Source organism: Papaver somniferum, unplaced genomic scaffold, assembly GCF_003573695.1.
Source record: "Papaver somniferum cultivar HN1 unplaced genomic scaffold, ASM357369v1 unplaced-scaffold_132, whole genome shotgun sequence".
Lineage (NCBI taxonomy): Eukaryota > Viridiplantae > Streptophyta > Magnoliopsida > Ranunculales > Papaveraceae > Papaver > Papaver somniferum.
Genome location: NW_020622381.1, coordinates 16,619,222 through 16,646,304, shown reverse-complemented (window position 1 = coordinate 16,646,304; position 27,083 = coordinate 16,619,222).

Below are 27,083 nucleotides of genomic sequence, written 5' to 3'. Positions count from 1 at the left end.
TTGTAAAATCATGTTTTGATTTTGAATAACTGTTGAAAGTAGACAATTATACATGGTTAAATAATGTCTGTATGTGAGTTTTCATAATTGTAGATGGACGTCTTTCCAATTTTTGAAAAACCACTGGATGTTAAAATTCACTTGGGTTGTTAACGGTTTTGTGAAAATTAAGTCATGATTTTGAATAATGAATTTTGCTCTTCTTTGCAGGTTTGAAGGAACGAGCAAGTTTTCGAGATTCTGACGTTATAATCACTACAGCTAGTGAAATTGTAAATAGGTAAGAGTTGGATTGTTACTATTTTTGTTGCGTGTTTGTTATTGTTATATCCATGACTCCATGTATTTCGCCTCAGATAGTGGTGACTTCTGGTTACAACCACCCTTCTGGCTCTTCCGGCGAACGCTCCAGAAATATCAAGTCAGAGATGAAGACTTCTGCAGATGTTCATGCCGAGGTGAATCAACCTTTCATAGACGCTGGAAAGCTGGTACTTTGTATGTCTCTCGATCATCTGGGAGTCGTCTCTTATCAGTAGAAGCACCGCCGTCTTCAGCAAATGAGACTATCGGCTGAAGATGAAGTCAGGATTTGCGTTGATGGTGTAAATCCTGATTCAGATGTGGATGGACGAAGAATTTCGTCATAATTCGTCATCAGAAAATTCAGAAGTCGGTCTTTCAATAAAAACGTTGTAGAATCTTCGTCCGATGTCGGATTTTCGCGGTCTACCCATGTTTTTCATCCTCAGAAGACTTCCAAGCTTTAGCAAAGAAGCTTTTCTAGTTTTGGGCATGTTTAGAGGTCGAAATAGGCGAAACAGTAAACTTCCAGGAGATTTCCAGAAAATTTTCAGCTGGCATGTAGTCCAATGTTTTGGACACATTTCTTTGATCTTTTCTCTAGTTGCTGTGAATTTTGGATATGTTGTAGAGGACATCCATACGAAGATAACGATATATGACCCATACCTAGATTCTTCACCAATATCTTCCAGCTTTCTTCTTTGTGCGCGACAGTGTAAAATCCTCTCAAACGAGCTTGTTGTAAAACACTCTTGTTGTGTATTTGGACCATTCGCTTGTGTCTTGAACGATTGGTGAAGGATTACAATGTCATTGATTCATTTTAGATCAGGACACCTTGATTGATACATGAGCATGGTGCTTGCAGCCATCTTGTTTTTGTCAGTCGTAGAAACATCACTTCTGAAACCCTGGTCACAGGACCATGACTAAGGTTGATCTCAAGAGGGGGTGGTGTAATGACCATGGTTTCATGTCTCGGTGGTAGCATTCCTTTTATGATGAATGATTAGCACATGAGAATCTGGTGCCACGTGTAACACCCCGATTTCGGGCCCGGATCCTGTCCTGATCTCATGCCTGAAAACCCGAAGTGTTACGTCAATACCATAGTCAAAGCCCGACTACTAAGCCCAAGCTCGTTAAGTAATTTATTTGAGCAGGATTATTTATGTTCAAATTGATATTTCATAGCAGCGGAATACTTAGAAAATTATTTAGGAAAATCTCACCGTTGATTTAACCTAATTTTTAAGCCCCGGGAAATAAAACACATCTTGATTCTCAAATAAAAATAACACCGTTCAAGTTTTAAGATTTAATTAATAAGTAATGATTTCAACGACAAATTGTAAAACTGAAAACAGGTCAAGATAGGTTCCTAGAATTTCACAGGATTCGTACGAGTTCCGAAATTCATGATAATTATATAGATAAAGTCTATACTGTAAATACTATCAGGTGTAGATTATTCAGGATATTTAAATGAGTAGAGTATCCTATGACCACGGTCAAACACACAGTTGACCAGCACTGCAGAAAAACAAAACTACGTCATGTTGTTTTATAAAATTTATATAAAACCACGCACAACTCAAAATTACGTGAGGCTTGTCATTTTAGAAAGATAAAAGATAATTAAAGATTTTCATAGAAGACTCAAGATCTAAAAATCAATGTATCTTAGTTTTAAAATAGGATATTTATGAGACATTTAAAACAGTCAGATAATTTCTGGATTTAACAAGGGCAAAAAAAATTGTTTTAAAAATATGTATACGATTCATAAAATTCTACAATTTTTGCCGAATGTCCCTTAAGAAGTTTTACATTTATCATAAAAAGAATTATGTCGATGTCTAACAAGTTTTAGAAGGTATTAATGCTCAACTCAAAGTCATACGAGATTTTACAACAATTGGAACTATGAGTTTTTACATCTTTAAAAGAGGATTAAGCATGAAGGACTAATTAAAGCTTCAAATAAATCGTTATCTACCTTCACCCCAATTAATCTAACTTGAGATAAATAAATATTAATAAAAACTCATTAAAATTGTTAAGCAATCATAGTCATGATTAATTTATAAGGAACTCGTAAAACAACAATCCTATAATTTTTATGGCTCCACTTGCTGAACCGCCATGCGGCTGTCTAGGTATCCAAAAGGATAAATCACGACCGTAGTTCATCAGATTACACAATCAACGATCTGAGTATGGTCAAATCATTAAGGTTAAACTTACCCAAGACGCTTGTTCGACCCATTTTAAAATACTGCTCGCTCTCTTGGAGCCTGTTTAACAACAAACAAGAAAAATCTGCTCTCCCCAGGGAGCCAATATAAAAAAAGAACAAAATTAATAAACTGCTCGCCCCAGGGAGCCCCACGTGGGTTTAGGGAATAACCATCCCAAGGATATATCGTATCCCGTCAAACATGATGTTAACCAATCAACCGCTCGTCCCAGGGAGCCCCACGTGGGTTTAGGAAATCAAATCCGTTCCCAAAAATATCTCGTATCCCGTCAAAAAAATTTAAGAATCACGAACATTTATAGTCATTTTCACAACATCCCCAATGACACCAAAATGATGAAATAAATAATTTTAAAAATATTTAACCAAAATAATTTTAAGAATTTGGTGTTTGGCGTACCTCAAAGGCTAAATTCAATAATCAAGGAATAATGAATACCAAGCACTGATGTAATGAATAAAATCTTCAATAAAATAAATGTAGCCCTCCAATTCACGAATAAAATGTTACTCCTCTCAAACGCTAAATCCAGTAATTATAGCCTTATCACTACCGAGATCGCCAAGCTAAACATCTCTAGTTTTCTCCCCTCGAACGCACACAAACGATCATGTAGAAGAATAATAAAAATTGTGCGATTAAATCTCTTCACCCTAAGGCGTATCAACTTCTAAAGTATCATGTATTCCTCTTTTTCTTTCTCTCCTCCAAAAATATACTCTCTAGGTTTCTGTGTTTCAAAAGACGGCACCTCATTCTCTATATATGCGTACATTCCCAAACCCCCTATTCATCCTACTCGATCCTGGCAAACTTAGTAGCTTACTAGTTAAGATGTGATGATACGTGGGCACTAATTTCTATAACAATTCTATTTTACAAAATTTTAATAGTTGACCAGCAAGAAAATTCTCTAATCTCTGGAAGCCCTATACAAAATTAAATCCCACTACTGTTTAGCTAAAATCCATAAGAATTTCACGTGTCATAAGGCCAATCAAGGTCTTCCCAAAATTTGAATGCAGTGTCCCCTGGTCCTCCCCATAACTCCATTGACCAAAAATTTTATAAAGTCAACAAAATATAACCTACTAAGGCACTAATCAAGGCTACGTATAAGAACAATATTAAATTAAGAAAAAAATCATAGCCAGGTATCCTATCTTTATTCCCTTTGCTTTGTGTATGTCCACTTCGTACTATTTCCATTCCCGTCAATTATTAAATAAAATCAGTAAGTTACCAAAGTACCCCCTTAAGCAAAATGACCATTTTACCCTCACAAGTAAAATGACACAAATACCCTTTGGTATTCAGACGGATATTACAACCTCACACGCTTCAAGAAATTTAGCCCCTAAATTTAAGTACGGTAGTAACAAAAAAAATTCAAGTTAAAAAGAAAAACACCCAACCGATTTTATCGAAACACAATTAATGTTGTTTGCGCAACAACTAGCTCCGAGAGGATCTAATTGCTGCTCTGATACCAAATTGTAACACCACGATTTCGGGCCCGGATCCTGTCCGGATCTCATGCCTGTAAACCCGAAGTGATACGTCAATACCATAGTCAAAGCCCGACTACTAAGCCCAAGCTCGTTAAGTAATTTATTTGAGCAAGATTATTTATGTTCAAATTGATATTTCATAGCAACGGAATACTTAGAAAATTATTTAGGAAAATCTCACCGTTGATTTAACCTAATTTTTAAGCCCCGGGAAATAAAACACATCTTGGTTCTCAAATAAAAATAAAACCGTTCAAGTTTTAAGATTTAATTAATAAGTAATGATTTCAACACCAAATTGTAAAACTGAAAACAGGTCAAGGTAGATTCCTAGAACTTCACAGGATTCGTACGAGTTCCAAAATTCGTGATAATTATATAGACAAAGTCTATACTGTAAATACTATCAGGTGTAGATTATTCGGGATTTTTAAATGAGTAGAGTATCCTATGACCACGGTCAAACACACAGTTGACCAGCACTGCAGAAAAACAAAACTGTGTCATTTTGTTTTATAAAAATTATATAAAACCACACACAACTCAAATTTACGTGAGGCTTGTCATTTTAGAAACATAAAAGATAATTAAATATTTTCATAGAAGACATCAAGATCTAAAAATCAATGTATCTTAGTTTTAAAATAGGATGTTTATGAGACATTTAAAACTGTCAGATAATTTCTGGATTCAACAAGGGCACAAAGAATTGTTTTAAAAATATGTATACAACTCATAAAATTCTACATTTTTTTCCCAATATCTCTTAAAAAGTTTTACATTTATCATAATAAGAATTATGTCGATGTCTAATAAGTTTTAGAAGGTATTAATGCTCAACTCAACGTCATACAAGATTTTACAACAATCGGAACTATGAGTTTTTACATCTTTAAAAGAGGATTACGCATGAAGGACTAATTAAAGCTTCAAAAAAATCGTTATCTACCTTCACCACAATTAATCTAACTTGAGATTAACAAATATTAATAAAAACTCATTAAAATTGTTAAGCAATCATAGTCAAGGTTAATTTATAAGGAACTCGTAAAACAACAATCCCATAATTTTTATGGCTCCATGTGCTAAACCGCCATGCGGCTTCCTACGTACCCAAAGGGATCAAGCACGACCGCAGTTCATCAGATTACACAATCAACGATCTGAGTATGGTCAAATCATTAAGGTTAAACTTACCCAAGACGCTTGTTCGACCCATTTTAAAATATTGCTCGCCCTCTTGGAGCCTGTTTAACAACAAACAAGAAAAATCTGCTCGCCCCAGGGAGCCAATATAAAAAAAGAACAAAATTAATAAACTGCTCGCCCCAGGGAGCCCCAGGTGGGTTTAGGAAATAACCATCCCAAAGATATCTCGTATCCCGTCAATCATGATGTAAACCAATCAACCGCTCGTCCCAGGGAGCCCCACGTGGGTTTAGCGAATCAAATCCGTTCCCAAGGATATCTCGTATCCCGTCAAAAAAATTTAAGAATCACAAACATTTATAATCATTCTCACAACATCGTCAATTACACCAAAATGATGAAATAAATAATTTTAAAAACATTTAACCTAAATAATTTTAAAAACATTTAACCTAAATAATTTTAAGAATTTGGTGTTTGGCGTACCTCAAAGGCTAAATTCAATAATCAAGAAATAATGAATACCAAGCACTGATGTAATGAATAAAATCTTCAATAAAAGAAATGTAGCCCTCCGATTCAAGAATAAAATGTTACTCCTCTCAAACGCTAAATCCAGTAATAGCCTTATCTCTACAGAGATCGCCAAGCTAAACATCTTGTAGTTGCAGGAAATCCTACAACACACCCCTTGTATGATTTCATTGATGATCAACTCATTTTAGATTTACACTCTTAATTTTATTGATTAATTTTTTAATGTTCTTACAAGAAAGATAAAGAAATCAAGAATGAACTTTGCTCTGAACTTTCTCTCTCCTATTTACTTGTTTCTTACTCAAAAAAGATCTCCCTCTCCCTTTGCAACTCGAATGACTATTTATAAGGAAATACATAGTGGATGACAGCTAATCTGTCCTTTATTTTCGGATATGGTTTGCGATATTCTCGCAACCTTACAAATGTTCACTTCGCAAACTCTCTAATTTTCGCAAGACTATCATATCTTTCTCATGATCCTTGCTGACGTCGTTTATGAAATTGTTATGCGACGCTATTGTGCAATACCATTGATAATTTCGCTGAGACATAATTGTTGCGAGATTATGATCCTACATCTTGCCTCTTCTGATATCTTCTCTGCAAAGTAGAAAATGATGTGAGAAATTCCGGAACGGCTTATCTTTTCATATTCCATATTTATCACACGTATTCTTTCTTCCATTTATTTCTCGACACGTCTTTTGTAACTGTTACTTTTTAACCGCTTAAATCTTTCCGTATTAACCGTGTTTATTTTCTCGAGGAAAAATTCTCTATATATATATTTCTTTTCATTCTCTTCTTCTTTCCTTTTATTCTCTCTGCAACTTCATCGTTCTTCTGCAAATCCCATTATTACAATTTTTCTTCTTTCCTCTTCAATCTTTTCAAGTTCTTCTTTATCTTCAAACTAGATCTTCATAGTTCGTGATCATCTTCGAGACAATCTCCCTACTATCATTTTCCATGGATTCATCAAGGTTAGTTTTCTCTTTTCTTCCTTATAAGTTTTGCTGAAATTAATATATTTGAAATTAATCTTGTTTATCGCCTTATGTTATTTATGTGATTCTCATACTCTTGTTATTTCAGCAAAAGCGGCTCCAACACTAAATTTACAGTTCAGAACCCTAACAATCCCAAATCACAGCATAAAGTTGTCGCACACAAAAGAAAGTCTGTGAATGAGAAGGTAGTAAGAAACACTATCTTTTTCTAATAACAATATTGTTGCCTCTGTTTCTTATCTAGATTTTTATTCGCAGGGTGATAAAGATCTTCATAAACCTCACAAGAAATCTCGCCACCTCAATACTGTTCCAACTTCTGTTCCCTTCCACCTACTCATTTCTTCCAAATCTCCTGCGATATCTTCGCAAGATAAACCTTTATCTCCAGTTCGGGAAGATGCTGCTTCTGATTTCATTTCTTCCAAATCTCCTGCGACCTCTTCGCAAGATAAACCTTTATCTCCAACTCGCGAAAATGTTGCCTCTGATTTCATTTCTCCAGTTGATCTTTCCATGATTGAAATTCCCCTCATGGGTTCTTCTGCGAATGAAACCTTTTCTCTTCCTATTGAGAATGTTTCTCAACCTTCTATCTCTACTAGTTCTCTACTCAAGTCTCTTCCTCTGTCGAAAGAAATCGTTGAAGGGATAGATATGGCTTTCAAGGTTTTATCTGAGATTATGTACGATGGCAAGAAGTCTTCTACTGATCCCATCAAGTCTAATGTTTGCGAAATTCTGAGCAAACATTTGGGTTCTGACAAAGCTGCTTCGTAGACATCTTTAGAAAAAGAATGTAATGCTCTTCGTCTTGAAAATCAGAAACTTCAGAATGTGTTGCTGGATCGTGACAATCTTCGCAAGAAGAATGATGGATTAAGAGGTATGATTTCCTCATCTATGTCTTTAATTTGCCTTTTTGATGGTTTTATCCTTTCCATGTTTAATTATCCTTTAAATCTCTCTTTCGCATGTTAAGCATTAAATCAGAAACGAGTAATGGAGAGATATCAATTTGAATCTGCTGTTGAAGAAGCCCGTGTTGATAAAGAAGTTTTAATGGATCAATATAACCAATTAGATAACCTCTATTCATATTCCCTTGACCAAATAAATAATCTTACCAATGAAAATACCCAATTAGTTCAAAGACAAGATCTATTAAGTAATGAAGTATCTCGTCTTTCTTATTCCTTAACCAAAACTAATTTAGGGATGGAAACTTTATCAGATGAGAATAAAACCTTATCTCAAGAGATGCGAGTTTATTTAAACAAGATGGCGATATCTTCGCAACAACTTAATATTCTCCAAAAAGTATGTGCTGACCAAGAGAAATCTCTTCACTCTTTAATAAATGAACTTAAGGAAGTAACAAAATCATCTATCGCTGAAAGAGATACACTCATTCAAGGTAGAATAGCTTTAAGTGTGAAAGCAAATCAGCTTAAAGAACAATATTCCAAATTAGAAGAATCTTATTCTTCTCTTGCGAAGAAAAATATCTTCCTTGTTTCTAAAGAGAAAAATCTTCAGTCTCGACTTAAAGGCTTAGTTGGAGATAAATTTGATGACGCCATGGACCATTGAGAGAATAGTTGTCTATCCTTGATTCAACACCTTATTTCGCAAAAGGAAGGTAGTCATAATAGTTTGACTGCCTTAATTATCTTTTCTTTGTCGTATCTCTCTGAATTCCTTATTTTAACAAAATTTTGTATTCTATTTTTCGCAGAGTCTGAGAAGAATCTTCATTCCTCTATTTCTGACTTGGAGGCTAAATATGCCAAAATTCGCAAAGAGAATGCCTTGCTCGTCTCTACTCTCACTGGTTCTCGCGATCGAGCAGAAAGAAGACTTAATTATCTTGCTTATTTTAAAGATATTCAAGATAGGAATCATCAAAGAGCACTTCTTCGCCAAGTTCATCTCCGGGTTGAAGTCCTTGTGAATGACATCTTACTGTCCAACTCTCTTCCTTTTAAATCAATTGATCCTCTAGAAGTAGATGATGATGAAGTTCCTCGTCCTGCTGATAGTGATTACGATTACGAAAGCGGTGCAGAGGATAATTTCCTTGAAGATGAAGAAGAAGTTCCTTCTAAAGAAGTATCTGCCGGTGTTGATCAGAATGAGAAAGAAATTTATCCTGAAGAAGCAATTTTTGGCGATAATCAAAATGCTTGTCATGGCGAAGATCAAAGCCGAAATGAAGGAGAAGCTTGCGAGAATGTTGGCGAAGAATTTCTGTCATCTCCTGCTACTGATATTAATATTGAAGCTTGAGATTCTTTTTTAGCTTTGTTTTCTTGAGTTGTCTTATTTTTATTACTTTTGAGAGCTACACTTTTCAATAACTTTGAAGTCAACTTTTCCTTTTAATATTTTGTTGATAAGAAAGATAATGCTTCTTGTATATCGATTCCCATACTTGCCTCTCATTATCTTTCTTTGCACAAAATAATATGTTGTGAATGCTTATCATCAATTTGTTTTATCATATGGTCTTATTTTTCCTTCCTAATTAAAGGTCTTATTATGCCATCTCTTGTCATTGCAACAAAATCGCAGGACGTCCTTGCATTTTCATACAAAAACCCATTGATCTTGTCTTAACCTTTTTGTTTTGTATTATGGCCTCTTCAGGAATGTTGCGACAATATGACAGGCCTAAATATTCTTGCGAAAATAAAGACTCATGACATTGCCTTCTTGCGACGAAATCGCAGGACGTCTTCGCACTTTCATGCGAAAACCCATTGATCTCGTCTTATCTTTTTCTTTTGTATTATTGCCTCTTCAGGATTGTTGAACAAATATGACAAGCCTTAATATCTTTGCGAATAAAAAGCCTCATGACATTTGCGTCTTAAGACACTTATCAGCTCCCTAATGGAGGGTGCCGCCCTTATCTCCCCCTGGTTGCCCCTTCAAGGAGGCGTACTTCTACCATACAAGGTTAGCTCCTCCCATCCAGTCTTAACAACAACCAGTTGTTTTCGCAGCCTCTTATCCCTTTTACCTATAGGGCTTATGGTTACGAGACTGCACCCTAAGTGGGGTTTTCTTCAGGCCGAGTGCAGTATAAGCCAAGACTTGTCAAGAATGGCAAGGACGCTTCAAACGCCCCCGGCACCCTTGACTCAACCGTGTACCTCGGCGCCTTGATCAGATTCTGCACTCCTTGGGAGAGTCCTTATTACCTTAGTCGCCCAACCTAAGTCATATGCTTAAGTTGAGAATCCAAGGTGCCTCTCCCGGATGGGCTTTATTGACCCCAAATCTCCATGACTCAGGTTCCGGTGGCGGTGTAGCCTTTCCCTGAGCCATGTAACAGGTACCCCCTAATATGACGTACTTTAGGTCTTACATTTGCCTCTTGCGAAATTTTATTCGCGAACTAGGGTGTACGCCATAAAGGTTCGCCCCTTTCTTTTATGTCATTGTTCTGTGGTTATCTCTGCGACAATTTCGCACATCATGATCTTCTTTTGATATGAGTAATTCTGCAATTATTTTTCAGAATTCATAACTTCTCAAAGCTTCTTACTGATAATATCTTTTCAAATACAACCTGTTCCATGGTCTGTCTAATCTATGACCAACATCTCCCTTCTGGATCCATTAATCTATAAGCTCCTGTTCCAACTATCTCCTTAATGATGTAAGGTCCATCCCATTTTTTCGCTAATTTTCCACCATTTTCTCGCTGATATATTGGTGTTTCTCGCAGAACTAAATCTCCTGGTTGAAATTCACGTATTTTGACACGTTTATTATATTCTCGAGCTAATCTTCGCTGATAATTCTCCATATGTTGTAAAGTTTTTCTCTTTTTTCTTCTAATTCATCAAGTTTGTTTAAAATTAAACCCGCACTAAGATTTTCTCCCAAGCTTCTCTTTTTGTTGTCGGAATAACAACTTCTGTTGGTAACACCGCTTCAACTCCGTATGTTAAACAAAAAGGTGACATTCCAGTAGCTTCTCTTCTAGTTGTATTATAAGCCCATACTGCATTATGTACTTGTTCGCACCATGATCTGTGATGTCCTTCCAATTTCTTCTTTAATATATCTGCAATTGTTTTATTTGTTGCTTCTACTTGCCCATTAGCTTGTGGATACAAAGGAGTGGACTTTCCACATTTTATCTTGAATGCATTAAGTAACATTTTATATTCTGCCCCTCAAACTGTTTCCCATTATCAGATACCAACTGTGCAGGAATTCCAAATCTGCAAATGATATTTTCGAATATGAATGTAAAGATATCTTTGTCGCGAATATGTTGTACTGCCTTCACTTCTGTCCATTTTGTGAAATAATCTGTTGCGACTATTAAGTATCTTCTTTGTCCAGTTCCTGGTAAAAATGGCCCCACAATGTCTAAGCCCCATTTTCCAAAGGGCCACACTGGTTGAAGATGACAATGGTGCTCCTGGTGCATGTATTTTCTTTCCATGTCGCTGACAATCTTCGCACGTCTTGATATTTGTTTTGCATCTTCATGCATGTATGGCCAATAATAACCTTGCATTTTTGCTCTATGTGCCAAAGATCTTCCTCCACTATGATTGCCAGCATCTCCACTATGTAACATTTTCAGCACCTTTTCTCCTTCCTCTCGTGTCAAACATCTGAGTGATGGTCCACTAAAGGATTTTCGGTATAGCAACCCATCTCTTAATTCATAATTCGTTGCTCGGCTTTTTAACTTGTGTGTTTCCAATCTATTTCTTGGTGTTTCTCCTTTCGCCAAATATGCGTGAAGTTCCATTCTCCAGTCTGCGACATTGTTATTTGTTCTTCTTTTTCATTATCTATCATCATCACATCCACATCTTCCTCTTCTTTATTTATTGATGGTGACAGAAGTGTTTGTATTTTTATGCATCTCGCAGTTGGATCTGTCATCATGCTTGAGATGAAAGCAAAAGCGTCTGCGAGTCTATTATCCTTTCTTGAAATGTGCCTCCATTTTATCTTTGGGATTTTCGCTGATAATTCTTCAACCAGCTTCTTGTATTTCTTCAAGGATGGTTCATTTGTAGTTACTCTCCTTTTATTTGGCGAATAACTAGCTGCGAATCACTAGTGATCCTGGCATTTTCTAGTTTCATTTCTATTGCGAATTTTAAAGCATGTATCACAGCTTCATATTCTGTTTCATTATTAGTGGATGCAAATTCCAATCTGAATGAAAAAGCCATCTTTATTCCTTCTGGCGAAATTAAAACAATTCCAACTCCATTTCCTTCTCCATTTGATGATCCATCTACCAATATTTCCCATCTATTTGGTTCTGTTAATAAATCTTTTGGATCTCCATGTTCTTCTTCTACATCCATCATTTCTTCTACTGCTTCATCTTCTTCTAAAGGAAATTCTGCCAAGAAATCCGCAACAACTTGTGATTTTGGTGAAGACAAAATTTCATATTTAATATCAAAGTGGCCTACTTGTGCATTCCATCTCTACCCTTCCTGATCTTTTAGAATTCTTCATCACTGATTCAATTGGTACTTTTGTTAATACCTTTATCTTGTGTGCTTGAAAGTATATGCGGAGCTTAAATGATGCATAACAATGCTAAGATTAATTTTCAATCTTTGAGTAATTCTTCTCAGCGGTATTAAAAGTTTTGCTAATGTAATAAATGGGTTTCTCCACTCCTGCGTCTACTCGCAATAACACAACACTTAATGCATGCGACGTTGTCGCAAGGTAAATCAATAATTCTTCTCCTGGTTCTGCCTTTTGTAAAATAGTTGTATTCATAAGATGTTCTTTGATTCCTTGAAAAGCCTTTTCACATTCATCACTCCATTTAAATTTTGCACCCTTCTTGAGTATATCGAAAAAATATTTGCATTTGTCTGATGATCGCGAAATGAATCTCCCCAGCGAAGCTAGAAGCCCATTCAACTTCTGTACATCTTTTATTGTTGCTGGTGTTGGCATGTCACGAACTGCTTGCACTTTTTCTGGATCAACCTGTATTCCTTCCTTTGATACAATGTAGCCTAAAATTTTCCCGATGCAACTCCAATAGTACACTTCTCAGGATTCAATTTAATGTTATACTGCCGCATTTGTTCAAAATCTCCCTCAAGTCTTGTACATGGTCTTTAGCTTCTTTACTCTTTACTAACATGTCGTCCACGTATACTTCTAATGTTTTATGTATCCATTTTGCGAACACCTTCTCTACCATTCTTTGATATGTCGCTCCCGCATTTCGCAAACCAAATGGCATTTTCGTGTAACAATATAAACCTCTAGGGGCAAAGAAAGCAGTATGTTCTTGATCTTCTTCAGCGAGAGGAATTTGGTTATACCCTTTGTACCCATCTAAAGATGATACCCTATCATTTCCCGCTGCAGATTCCACCATTTGAGGAATATCGGGTAACGGAAAACTATCTTTGGGGCAAGCTTTGTTCAAATCAGTGAAATCTATGCAAATCCTGATTCCCTTGTTTTTCTTTGGGACAATGACCATATTCGCTATCCATTCTGGGTATTTAGCTTCTCTTATAATTCCTGCCTCAAGCATTTTCTGTAATTCTTCTTCTATTTGGGAATGGTAAGTTGTTGCTTTTTCTTATTCTCTGTTTAAATGGTCTCACATTTTTGTTAATCTCCAATTTGTGGCAAGCAATTGATGGATCTATTCCTGGTATCTCATCCATGTTTCCTGCGAAAATATCTTTATATTCTCGCAACAAGTTGACAGTTCTTTTTCTTCTTCTATATCCATTTTGGTTCCAATTCTCAACATTAGAGGCTCCTCTACAGTCCCAACATTTATTTCTTTTGTTGGTTCTGCGGCAGTGTAACTGGGTTTAGGTTCTCCCATTGGTGTTGGTTCTTTTATTGCTTTTATGGGTTTCCCCTTCTTCCGAAATTTCGCTGGGTATTCCTTTCCTTCTTTTGCCCTTATCATAAACTCTAAATTCTTCTTCCTTCTTTGCTTCCTTTGCCAATTTTCTGCGAAATTGTTTCTTTTTGCTTGTTCTTCATAATGCTTTACTTCAATTTGATGACATAATTTCGCATTGTCAACATCTCCTCTAATTTCACCTATTCCATTTGGAGTGGGGAATTTAATACATTGATGCAACGTTGATACCACAACTTTTATCGCATGTATCCATGATCTTCCTAATAACATATTATATGGCGATTCCATATCCACCACACACAATGTTACATATGTTTCGATTTCTCCAAGTGGAATTCACCACTATTTCTCCTTTAGGTTTTGTTGTGGATTTTCCAAAGCCGTGAACAAAATATGTTGAACTGGACATTTCTTCATCTTTAAATCCCATTCCCCGGAATGCATGATAAAATATTATATCAACTGAACTTCCTGTATCGATTAAAGTTCTGTTCAACATCCATTCTCCTGTGGATTTTGTTTGTATCCTTCTCTTTTCGTGTAATAGGCACTGTGATGACCAAGGAGATGTATTTCAAATTTTCTTTTGGTATTTCTTCCGCCATGAATGCAATTTTTGCTTTTCCCATCTTTCAAGGGTGATTTTTTCTACCGCATAATTTTCTTTCCTTCAAAATTTCGTTTATGTATTCTTCCTTTGATGTTTTCATGAATTCATTGATCAAGCTTTTTGTTATCATATTACACTCCAATCTTTTGCCATTTTCATTAATTCTGCTCATCTTTCTTTTAACTGATTCACTGATTTATTTAATCACTTTCTTGATTTGAAATCTTCAACTCATCTTCAATTCGATCTCCCTGTTTCTAGCGCCATTATGTAGTTGCAGGAAATCCTACACTACACCCCTCATATGATTTCATTGATGATCAACTCATTTTAGATTTACACTCTTAATTTTATTGATTAATTTTTGAATGTTCTTACAAGAAAGATAAAGAAATCAAGAATGAACTTTGCTCTGAACTTTCTCTCTCCTATTTACTTGTTTCTTACTCAAAAAAGATCTCTCTCTCCCTTTGCAACTCGAATGACTATTTATAAGGAAATACATAGTGGATGATAGCTAATCTGTCCTTTATTTTCGGATATGGTTTGCGACATTCTCGCAACCTTACAAATGTTCACTTCGCAAGCTCTCTAATTTTCGCAAGACTATCATATCTTTCTCATGATCCTTGCTGACGTCGTTTCTAAAATTGTTCTGCGACGCTATTGTGCAATACCATTGATAATTTCGCTGAGACATAATTATTGCGAGATTCTGATCCTACATATCTCTAGTTTTTTCCCCTCGAACGCACACAAACGATCATGCAGAAGAATAATAAAAATTGTGCGATTAAATCTCTTCACCATACTGCTAAGGCGTATCAACTTCTAAAGCATCGACAGCCGGCGAATACCTCCATTTTTTCTCTGTTTTCTTCCTTTTTATTCCTCTTTTTCTTTCTCTCCTCCAAAAATATACTCTCTAGGTTTGTGTGTTTCAAAAGACGGCATCTCATTCTCTATATATATGCGTACATTCCCAAACCCCCTATTCATCCTAGGTTTCGCATCATTCAAGGGTTGACATGGTCAAAGCAGGTGACGTAACAACTATGGGCAGGTGGCAGAACCGATCAAATCTAGAAATTCTTTTTCTATTCGATCCTGGCAAACTTAGTAGCTTACTAGTTAAGATGTGATATACGTGGACACTAATTTCTATATCAATTCTATTTTACAAAATTTTAATAGTTGACCAGCAAGAAAATTCACTAATCTCTGGCAGCCCTATACAAAATTAAATCCCACTACTGTTTAGCTAAAATCCATAAGAATTTCACGTGTCATAAGGCCAATCAAGATCTTCCCAAAATTTGAATGCAGTGTCCCCTGGTCCTCCCCATAACTCCCTTGATCAAAACTTTTATAAAGTCAACAGAATATAACCTACTAAGGCACTAATCAAGGCTACGTATAAGAACAATATTAAATTAAGAAAAAAATGATAGCCAGGTATCCTATCTTTATTCCCTTTGCTTTGTGTATGTCCACTTCGTACTATTTCCATTCCCGTCAATTTTTAAATAAAATCAGTAAGTTACCAAAATACCCTCTTAAGCAAAATGACCTTTTTACCCTTACAAGTAAAATGACACAAATACCCTTTGGCATTCAGACGGATATTACAACCTCACACGCTTCAAGAAATTTAGCCCCTAAATTCAAGTACGGTAGTAACAAAAAAAATTCAAGTTAAAAAGAAAAACACCCAACTGATTTTATCGAAACACAATTAATGTTGTTTGCGCAACAACTAGCTCCGAGAGGATCTAATTGCTGCTCTGATACCAAATTGTAACACCCCGATTTCGAGCCAGGATCCTGTCCGGATATCATGCCTGAAAACCCGAAGTGCTACATCAATACCATAGTCAAAGCCCGTCTACTAAGTCCAAGCTTGTTAAGTAATTTATTTGAGCAAGATTATTTATGTTCAAATTGATATTTTATAGCATCGGAATACTTAGAAAATTATTTAGGAAAATCTCACCGTTGATTTAACCTAATTTTTAAGCCTCGAGAAATAAAACACATCTTGGTTCTCAAATAAAAATAACACCGTTCAAGTTTTAAGATTTAATTAATAAGTAATGATTTCAACACCAAATTGTAAAACTGAAAACAAGTCAAGGTAGATTCCTAGAATTTCACAGGATTCGTACGAGTTCCAAAATTCATGATAATTATATAGATAAATTATATACTGTAAATACTATCGGGTGTAGATTCTTCAGGATTTTTAAATGAGTAGAGTATCCTATGACCACGGTCAAACACACAGTTGACCAGCACTGCAGAAAAACAAAACTGTGTCATTTTGTTTTATAAAAATTATATAAAACCACACACAACTCAAAATTACGTGAGGCTTGAAATTTTAGAAAGATAAAAGATAATTAAAGATTTTCATAGAAGACATCAAGATCTAAAAATCAATATATCTTAGTATTAAAATAGGATGTTTATGAGACATTTAAAATTGTCAAATAATTTCTGGATTTAACAAGGGCACAAAGAATTGTTTTAAAAATATGTATACAACTCATAAAATTCTACAATTTTTGCCCAATATCCCTTAAGAAGTTTTACATTTATCATAAAAAGAATTATGTCGATGTCTAATAAGTTTTAGAAGATATTAATGCTCAACTCAACGTCATACAAGATTTTACAACAATTGGAACTATGAGTTTTTACATCTTTAAAAGAGGATTAAGCATGAATGACTAATTAAAGCTTCAAAAAATCATTATCTACCTTCACCACAATTAATCTAACTTGAGATTAACAAATATTAATAAAAAATCATTAAAATTGTTAAGCAATCATAGTCATGGTTAATTTATAAGGAACTCGTAAAACAACAATCCCATAATTTTTGTGGTTCCACGTGCTGAACCGTCATGCGGCTGCCTACGTACCCAAAGAAATCAAGCACGACCGTAGTTCATCATATTACACAATCAAAGATCTGAGTATGGTCAAATCATTAAGGTTAAACTTACCAAAGACGTTTGTTCGACCCATTTTAAAATACTGCTCGCCATCTTGGAGCCTGTTTAACAACAAACAAGAAAAATCTGCTCGCCCCAGGGAGCCAATATAAAAAAAGAACAAAATTAATAAACTGCTCGCCCCAGGGAGTCCCACGTGGGTTTAGGGAATAACCATCCCAAGGATATCTCGTATCCCGTCAAACATGATGTAAACCAATCAACCGCTCGCCCAGGGAGCCCCACGTGGATTTAGGGAATCAAATCCGTTCCCAAAAATATCACGTATCCCGTCAAAAAAATTTAAGAATCACAAACATTTATAATCATTCTCACAACATCGTCAATTACACCAAAATGATGAAATAAATAATTTTAAAAACATTTAACCAAAATAATTTTAAGAATTTGGTGTTTGGCGTACCTCAAAGGCTAAATTCAATAATCAAGGAATAATGAATACCAAGACCTGATGTAATGAATAAAATCTTTAATAAAAGAAATGTAGCCCTCCGATTCACGAATAAAATGTTACTCCTCTCAAACGCTAAATCCAGTAATTATAGCCTTATCTCTACCGAGATCGCCAAGCTAAACATCTCTAGTTTTTTCCCCTCGAACGCACACAAACGATCATGTAGAAGAATAATAAAAATTGTGCGATTAAATCTCTTCACCATACTGCTAAGGCGTCTCAACTTCTAAAGTATCGGCAGCCGCCGAATACCTCCATTTTTTCTCTGTTTTCTTCCTTTTTATTCCTCTTTTTCTTTCTCTCCTCCAAAAATATAGTCTCTACGTTTCTGTGTTTCAAAAGACGGCATCTCATTCTCTATATATGCGTACATTCCCAAACCCCCTATTCATCCTAGGTTTCGCATCATTCAAGGGCTGGCATGGTCAAAGCAGGTGACGTAACAACTATGGGCAGGTGGCAGAACCGATCAAATCTAGAAATTATTTTTCTACTCGATCCTGGCAAACTTAGTAGCTTACTAGTTAAGATGTGATGATACGTGGACACTAATTTCTATAGCAATTCTATTTTACAAAATTTTAATAGTTGACCAGCAAGAAAATTCACTAATCTCTGGAAGCCCTATACAAAATTAAATCCCACTACTGTTTGGCTAAAATCCATAAGAATTTCACGTGTCATAAGGCCAATCAAGGTCTTCCCAAAACTTGAATGCAGTGTCCCCTGGTCCTCCCCATAACTCCCTTGACCAAAAATTTTATAAAGTCAACAGAATATAACCTACTAATAGCGTCCACAACAGACGATCAAACCCATAACTATGGTCCAGAGACGAGACACAGCGGGACGGAGTAAAGACTAAAAGCCGAACCAAAATCAAATTCCAGATTATATTTGGTCTGGGACCAAGACCAAAACTATATATAGTCGAGCAAACGTATAATGTCCGTTTGTCACCGGACGGGTATATAATGTGATCCTGTTGATGGGGCGTGCATATAATGTGATCCTGGTGATGGGGCGGGCATATAATATGATCCTCATGAGGCGTACTTATAAAGTTCGCCTGATGGCTGATGTGGCGGGCATATAATGTGATCCTGGTGATGAGGCGGGCATATAATGTGATCTTGGTGATGGGGCGGGCATATAATGTGATCCTGGTGTATACTTTTTTCTAGCGACCAAATTTACTCTTCCACCCTAATATAACACCACGGACTAAACTTAAATGTGGTCATTTTTTTTTTGTCTTTGGTCTTTAGTTATGATCGCACCACTGTAGTTGCTCTAAGGCACTAACGAACGCTACGTATAAGAACAATATTAAATTAAGAAAAAAATGATAGCCATGTATCCTATCTTTATTCCCTTTGCTTTGTGTATGTCCACCTCGTACTATTTCCATTCCCGCCAATTATTAAATAAAATCAGTAAGTTACCAAAATACCCTCTTAAGTAAAATGACCATTTTACCCTCACAAGTAAAATGACACAAATACCCTTTGGCATTCAGACAGATATTACACCACGGGTCTTGGACTGTGAAACTGATCGTCATGATTAGTGGACCGTCAGTCCCCAATATTTTGTTAAATCTCTCATTTTCGTTTTCTCTTCTTCTGGCAAGACTTGGATAGAGGACCCAGGTATAAAAACTGATGTAAATACCTAGGTGGTCGAAATTGGAGCTACCTTGATAAAGTACTTAGTGTAAAGACCTGGTGGACATCTATTGACTGTGGAAGTTATGAATCCCGTCTAAGAATTGATGCTTGCATGTTGTATGATGTGGAAGCTGTAGGGACCCCATACGACGTCAGAATTCGATACTTGACCCCAATTTTTGAATCTAAGAGACTGAGTTATCACATGAGAAAAGAATCGCTCAATTTGGAGTTCTAGAGGTCAGACAATGAAGCGTGCACATTTGTAATTTGTAATCCCGTACAAATTTTACAGATTTCATAGACCTCACGGTAAATGCCATATCTTTCAGCTCGTATGTCCGATTGATGCGCCCTTTTGGTATGTTTTAGAAGACATAGACGAACATCTTTTGTTGAAGAAGTATTGTCCCATTCCTCACTTATTGGTACGTTTTTGTAAAACCATGGGATGAAGTATGTTGTATCTCATTTGTAGAGGCGATGAGAAGATCTTGAAGAAGACTTGAGATTGTGCCCGCCTGTTGTGCAAGCTTCAGAAAGACTTTCATGTGAACATATTTCATGTCTACACACCTTAATATGAATCATTAGTGCTTGGAGAAATCTGATCCATCGAGTAACACTTCAGAGAACGGATAGTTGATGAAGCTGGTCATGAGGATGTTGCCCCTGAGACCGTCGTTGATGCTGGATCACGATAGAATTTTATCCAAAAATGCTTGTTGATGCCGATACTATGGTCGGAGTTGCTCCAGAGACCGAAAAGGATGGATCCATGATTAGCGACATAGTCTTTACTCCCTCATCCAGTGAGCCTTTACTGTGAAATGCCTTGTCAGTGAATCGATGTTGTTGCGATAGATAGCAGCGGCAGTTTCCATTCTGGATGTGATCGGTGAAGAGAGGAAGTTCCTCAGTCGTGCAGGGGCTTGTGATGTAGAGAGACCCGTTGATGAAGTTTCATGGAATCACATCGGGTTGCAATAACTTGTTATGTGGATAACATTTATTGAAATAGAATTGATTTCTCCAATAAGATCAAGTCCCCGATGTATGTTGAAGGAGTTTATGCCATCCATGGATGAATGATGTTGCATCTGCTTCAGAAGTCTTATCATGGGATAAATTCAGTTACACTTTGATTGTAATGGTGTTGAATCAGTGTGTCATCGTCGAGATATTTGTGCTGAAGCTAGAGGCGCCATTATAGAAGGTGTACTCTTTGATTGGGAATACAATTTGAAGGCTTCTTAGATGGCTTGAGCATTTAAGCGTCATATCACTTGAGATCTTAGGTTTGATCATCTCGGCCCTGAATATCTTCTGTTGATTCAACACTCCTTTCGTTGCAGTAATGGAATTCAACACTTGTGCTGTAATGACCCGTCCCTCCACTGATATTGTCCCCACTTAGCCACTGCGGTTATCCGGCAGTTGATGAGTGCCAAATAATGTATATATTTATCCCTTTATGTTGGCATTTAACTCATCTTTTGTGCATTAATTCTACATTTTATCCCACATTCTGTATTTTCATTGTTTTCAAGAATAAATATTTTTCTTACTTAATTTTGCATTTTTAGGTAATAAATAAAGTCTGGATGACTTGCGGAGCAAAAAGAGCAGAAAAGGTAGTGAAAAGCCGGGAGAAATCACGCAAGGAAGTCGCGAAGAATGGTGCGCACAACCTCATTTTCTACACACAAAAACGCCTCCGTTCTCAGCCATCAGATCAGTTCTCAGAAGCATCCGATGGTCGCTCCTTCATAGAGCATCAAAATCTGAAGTCTCTGCCAAGCACCACAGCGCTGAAATTCCAAGCCTTCAGATTAGATGGTAGTTGAATCCAACGGTTGCTCCCTTGCTGTTCATCAAAGTTTGATATCTCCGCCTTACACTACAGCACCTAACCTAATCTAGCACCGTTCGTTTCGTTGTATCACTTCATCCGACGGTCGCTCCTCGCTTGCCTCCGCATCACCGTCCGATCTACCTACCAGCTCCACATCTCACGGCTTAGTCTTGCTGAACATCAAAAATCGATGAACCCGCCACACACTGGAACACCAAACCCTATACCAGCTACCCAAACACACCCTTCTCCCAAACCATCGACTTCTTCCTCTCCACCTTACCATGTGCAGAGAGCTCTGCAACCACCATGTACGCCACCACCTTCTTCAACTCCACTGCCACCACCACACCTCCACCATCATCACCCCTATCTTTCTCCATCATTACCCCCTTGTTCTAGCCTCCTATTATATAGTTTTCTCCCCTAATTTCTCTCTAAAAACCTAGGGAAGAAATCAATAAAATAGGACGAGTTGGAAATTCAATTAGAAAGCATGGAGAGGAGCAGAACAGCAAGGGGAAGAATGGGTCGAAAGAAGACTCGTCAAATCACATGTTAGGTGAGTTTAATTTCAAACCCTAATTTCTCTGCCAAATTAGGTATTTGGGAAATTGCCCCCAATTTTCAATTGAAAAAGCATGGAGAAGAACAGAGATGATATGGGTATGGCCGAATTAGGTGAATTAGGTGAGAAATCCCAATTATTTTAATGTTTTCAATTTGGGGATTATTTGGGTGAAGAACCCTAATTTTGTATTTTGGGGAAATGGGGTCTGTGGGTATAAATAGCCTTGTGGGTGTTGTTGAAAACTTTATGCCTGGATTAGCCAGTGTGTCCAGAACCAAGTTCTGTTAATGATCATTTTTGTGTTGTTCATGTTGTGTTCATGTTTAGTGTAATATCCTGTTGTGTTCTGTGTGTGATGTTTGTTCCTGTGATGTTTTGTATCCATCTGTCATGTTATGTTTGTGTTAATTAGCATGTTTGTAATGTCTCTTCACATGATCATGTATTTTCCCTGTTTAAACCTCAGAGAAGACCTTTGAACCATGATGGTTAGCTATTAGGATGGTTTTTGTTGAACTCAAAATAGCTTAGGCTAGTTAGATTCCTAAAAGCCCAACTGATTTGTGATTAGTGGTGCTGTAAGAAGACCACTAATGCTAGGGGTCAGTGGTGGCTCTAAGGAGTTAATCAGCTACATTAGTTAGTAAGCCACTGCCTAGTTAGTCTGTGATTGGTTGTGCCTTAAACAGACAGCCAATACTAGGGGTTAGCTAAGGATGTAAGGTTAGTTAACTAGACATATGACAAAAACTTAACCTAGATGAACTAGCTAGGTGAAGGGAATTCTCATCCATCTCCTTACACTTCCCATCCACAATTTCTTTCCATGTTCTGTTTTGGTTAAGTTTTCTTAGTTTTTCTTTTCTTTGCCACTGCCTTTGGCTCACTGCCACTGAATTTTTCTTTGTTTCTTTGTCTTAATTCACTGCCTGTCACTAGCTCAGACTATCTAGGAAACTTCAATACACCCCAAGTCCTGTGGAATGATCCCTTGCTTACTTTCTATACTAAAACTTGGCCTTGTATACTTGCAAGAGTTTTTTGTGTTTTCCAACCACACCAAGTTTTTGGCGCCGCTGCCGGGGACTTGGCTGCCGTGTTTTTGAAGTTTTTCTTGCTGTTCTTTGCATGCTCATACCTGCTGTGTAGTTCTGATAAGCATCTTAGTGTACTCATCTTGCATATTGCATCTGTAGCTGTAACTTAGTACCACCTCTAGTGCATCTGCATCATTTGCATAATCTCTTCTCCTTTGCTTCAACTGCATCATTCTGGGAACTGAACCTCTTCTCTGAGTTGCCAGGTGCTTGTGGTGCTGCTGTTGCAGCCTGTTGCTGCTGAATTGCTCCTGTTGCTGAAGCTGTTGCCCCTGCTGTTGTTGCTGTGACCTTGCTGTGAGGCTGAGAACAAACCTCTGGTGCTGATGTGCTGCTGTGAAGCCCAAATAGAGCTGAGCTGCTTCTCCTGCTGCTGCTCCTGATCCTGCTGCTGTGCCTCAGCTGTTGCTGCTGTGCAAAGGCAAGCTGCTGCTACCCCCTGCGGTCCCCTGCTTGCTATGATCCAAAGCCCAACTGGGCTGATTCCAAGCAGCTGAAAAAGAACAAAGCCCAACTGGGCTTTGCAACTGAAATACCCAACTGGGCCTCAGAAAAGCCAAAGCTTAGGATGATCTAAAGCCCAACTGGGCTTTTGCAACCAAACTGAGCAGCTGGGCTGTGCTTCAAAGGTAAGCCTAAACCCATTAAGAGAACCCAACCTGTGGGCTTCCATTTTTAATTTGTGGGCTTGTAATAATTTTTTCCTTTTTTTTTGTTGGGCTTGTAATTTAAGTTAACTTTTGGGTTTGTATTTGAGCTTAACTGTGGGATTGTCCCTATCAAAATTTTGGGTTTCAAAAACCCAACAAACAACCTAAACAAGGTTAACTGAACCTACCAACTCAGCTGGGCTTCATTAGTTTCTGGGCTTACTAAAGTCGTTAGTGGGCCGTGTACCCAAACTCTAGGCCGAAAGTTGGGCTCTGTTTCACAACAGTTCTCCAAACCCATTGCCTCACCAAAGCACAACCAAAACAGTGGGCTTATCCCCATAAAAACCAAATGTTTCCCATCAAAAACCAAATGTTTTTCATTCCCATAAAAACCAAATTTTTCCCAAAAATCCAAACCCATTAAAAACCAAATTTTGGGCTTTGTAATATAGTTACTTAGTTTTGAGCCCAATCATGTCTAGATCTTGGTCTACAGTTGGGGAATACAACAAATCCCTTAGAGAACTTGCGTGTGGACATACTTCACGTTATGAACCTCCCATAGACCATGATGTCAATAGTCATAGGAATTATTATGGACATTTTCAAAGTCCCGCGCCTCAATATTGAACCCTAATGACTATTCACACATGCATCATTCGCCACAACGTGAAAATGAACTTTTGCTAGTGCCTCACCCACACAATCATCTCGATCGATCAATTAGAAGCTCGAATCGCAGCTTTAGAAATGCATCACATGAGGAAATCTGTCACATTAATAATTTCTTAGGCAACCTGAAATCTATGCATGTCCCGCATGTGATGGCTTAGACCACACTATTGCGAATTGCTATATTTTCCATGAATTTAGGCGGACTGGAGAAATTCCAAGGTTTGTAGAACCTACAGATTATTATGATGGTGGTTATTGGGACCATAATCAACCTTTTCAAGGTTGCGATCAACCATTTATAGACCCTAACGACCATGCACCCATGTATCAATCACCACAAGGGGAGGACGAACAATTTCACATGAGCCCTTGTATGCAATCTATAATGGAAAACATCAATCTCCTCAAACAAAACACTGCTAGTTTAGAAATGCATACATTGAATGATCATAGCAGCATTTTTATCCCTAATGAAATTAATTATCAAAATAGTGTTTTTAACCCTACTCATGATAGTCATATTGAACATGAACCTAATCTAGAGGTAAATGAGTGGAATAGAAACACTATAGTTTTTAGGGAAGGACACTCTTGTTTTGTTGAGGATGATAATAATTATGATATTATATTAGAAGAACATGTCTATACTGATGATGTTATGGAACCTTTGGGTTCAAATACATTAGGCTTCTCTGCCCAGACCTTAATGAATGATATCTCTTCTAGTATTCCATATGATGTTTCCATTGAATTGCCGATGCATGAGGACAAATCTGTTGATGATGTTGATGATTCTGATTGTGGACTTGCTAATTTGATTGATGATTGTGAGCATGATGTGACATGTGTAGATGATTTAGGAGATTTTGATTTGATTGATAATGACGTGCCTATTCTCCTACATGAGTCACAATCTGATGGCCTTCCACCCAACCTAGATTTGGTTTGTACCAATATTGTAAAACCAATTTTTCTGAGAATGCCTAATCTAGGTTTGGAACTGTGTGCTTCCCAAGTCCTCTTGGACTATTTTGCTTCTAAGTATAATACATTTGAGGAACCACAGTTGGAAATTGCATGTTTGCCCGTCCCTAGCACAGTTCACTTTGAGCTAGACCTTTTGCATGATGAACCCCCGAAACTGCGCGATTTTGTTTTCAAAATTATATCTTCTGTAAAATCCAGGTTTGGGGGTAGCTCATTTTGTTTCACAGCTTCACTTGCATGCCTACCATATTATTATTGTGTGAAGCTGTTGAAACCGCTACACTTTGTCTTTTGGGTTGATCCTCAACTCTTTAGATTGTTAGTGTATGGTGAATTTTTGTATATAATCCAGTAGATAAAATTTCTTAAAAACCTTTTGTTCATTTTGTATATATTTTGCTAATCCAATATGATCTCGGCTGAAATATGTTGGATTTTTTTTTCCTTGAATAACGGAGTTCTAATATTGCTTTCGCCGAAATCGGGTATTTTCTTTCCTTTTTCTCTACTCAACATGATCCTCTTCATATATTGTTTTATAATTCTTTCCATATTTTGAAACATTGAGGACAATGTTTAGTTTAGGTTTGGGGGTGAAAAGTAGATACTTCGATAATATGCCATAATTGAAAACAAAACTCCTTCTTCTTTTTGAAAAAATTGAAAAATTCCAAAAAAATTAAAATCAAAATTCAAAATTCAAAAAAATTAAAAAATTGAAAAAAATCATAAAAATGGAGCTCATTTACCTTGAAATGTTGACTCTTGTGCAAATGTATTTTTATTAGGAGTCTTAGTCTAGATATTTAGGCACCCTGATTCTAGCACAATTCACATAGTGATAAGAAATTTGCACGCGCACGATCTACCAATACATGTATGGCCTCGATCTTCAAGGTGTTTGATAGGAAGTTACGATTGCCAATCACTTTAGAATACTGAACGAAACTTGACTAGCTTGTTCTTTGGTTGGTTGGGATAGAAGGTGGAGGTTACATTAAGAAGACAACCATCGAATTTAACTGGGTGCATCAAAAAGGGCTACCTCTTGCAAAGTGTCATGTAATTTTTGTTTCCTTTTGTATATGTATCAAAAGTGTTTCCTTGTGAAAAAAAAAAAAAAAAAAAAAAAAAAAATACAAAAAAATCAAGTATTTATCAATTCCATCATCTCTTGTTCCAAAAATAAAAAGAGAATAGTCAATGTAAATAAGAGTCATGTAAAGAGTCATTTTGTTGTTTCATTGTAATAAGCAAGGAGGGTGTATGCCATTGATGTACAACGCGAGTAATTGTGAAATACCTCCAACTCATTCACAATTCTCGTAAAGTCCGGACAGCTAGCTAGATTTCGACCTCAGTTCTTAGCCTGAGAAACTATCTCTTGGTGATTAGTAGTCATAACTTCAGATCTTTCTTTACACATGTGTAGATACACTTTACACTCTTATCACATGTCTTTTTTTTGTTATCAGTGCTAGGATTGTGCCTTCGATAGCTAGATTGACATCTCCATTTTGCTGTGAGCTTAAACTGTTTTGCACATGTCACGTTTGATGGAATCTGAGCTTATATTTTGACCTAGAACTTTGTAGGTACGTTCTAAGCAAACCTTCACGAGACTTCAACTCGTCCACTAGGGACACTTAGTGGTTTAAAAGGCTTAGTGCATACGCTAAATGCATTCGAGAGACCAGCGACAGTGGTATAGTTAGGATTTCCTTAGTTTTGTTTTACTTGAGGACAAGTAAAATTCAGGTTTGGGGGTATTTGATGAGTGCCAAATAATGTATATATTTATCCCTTTTTG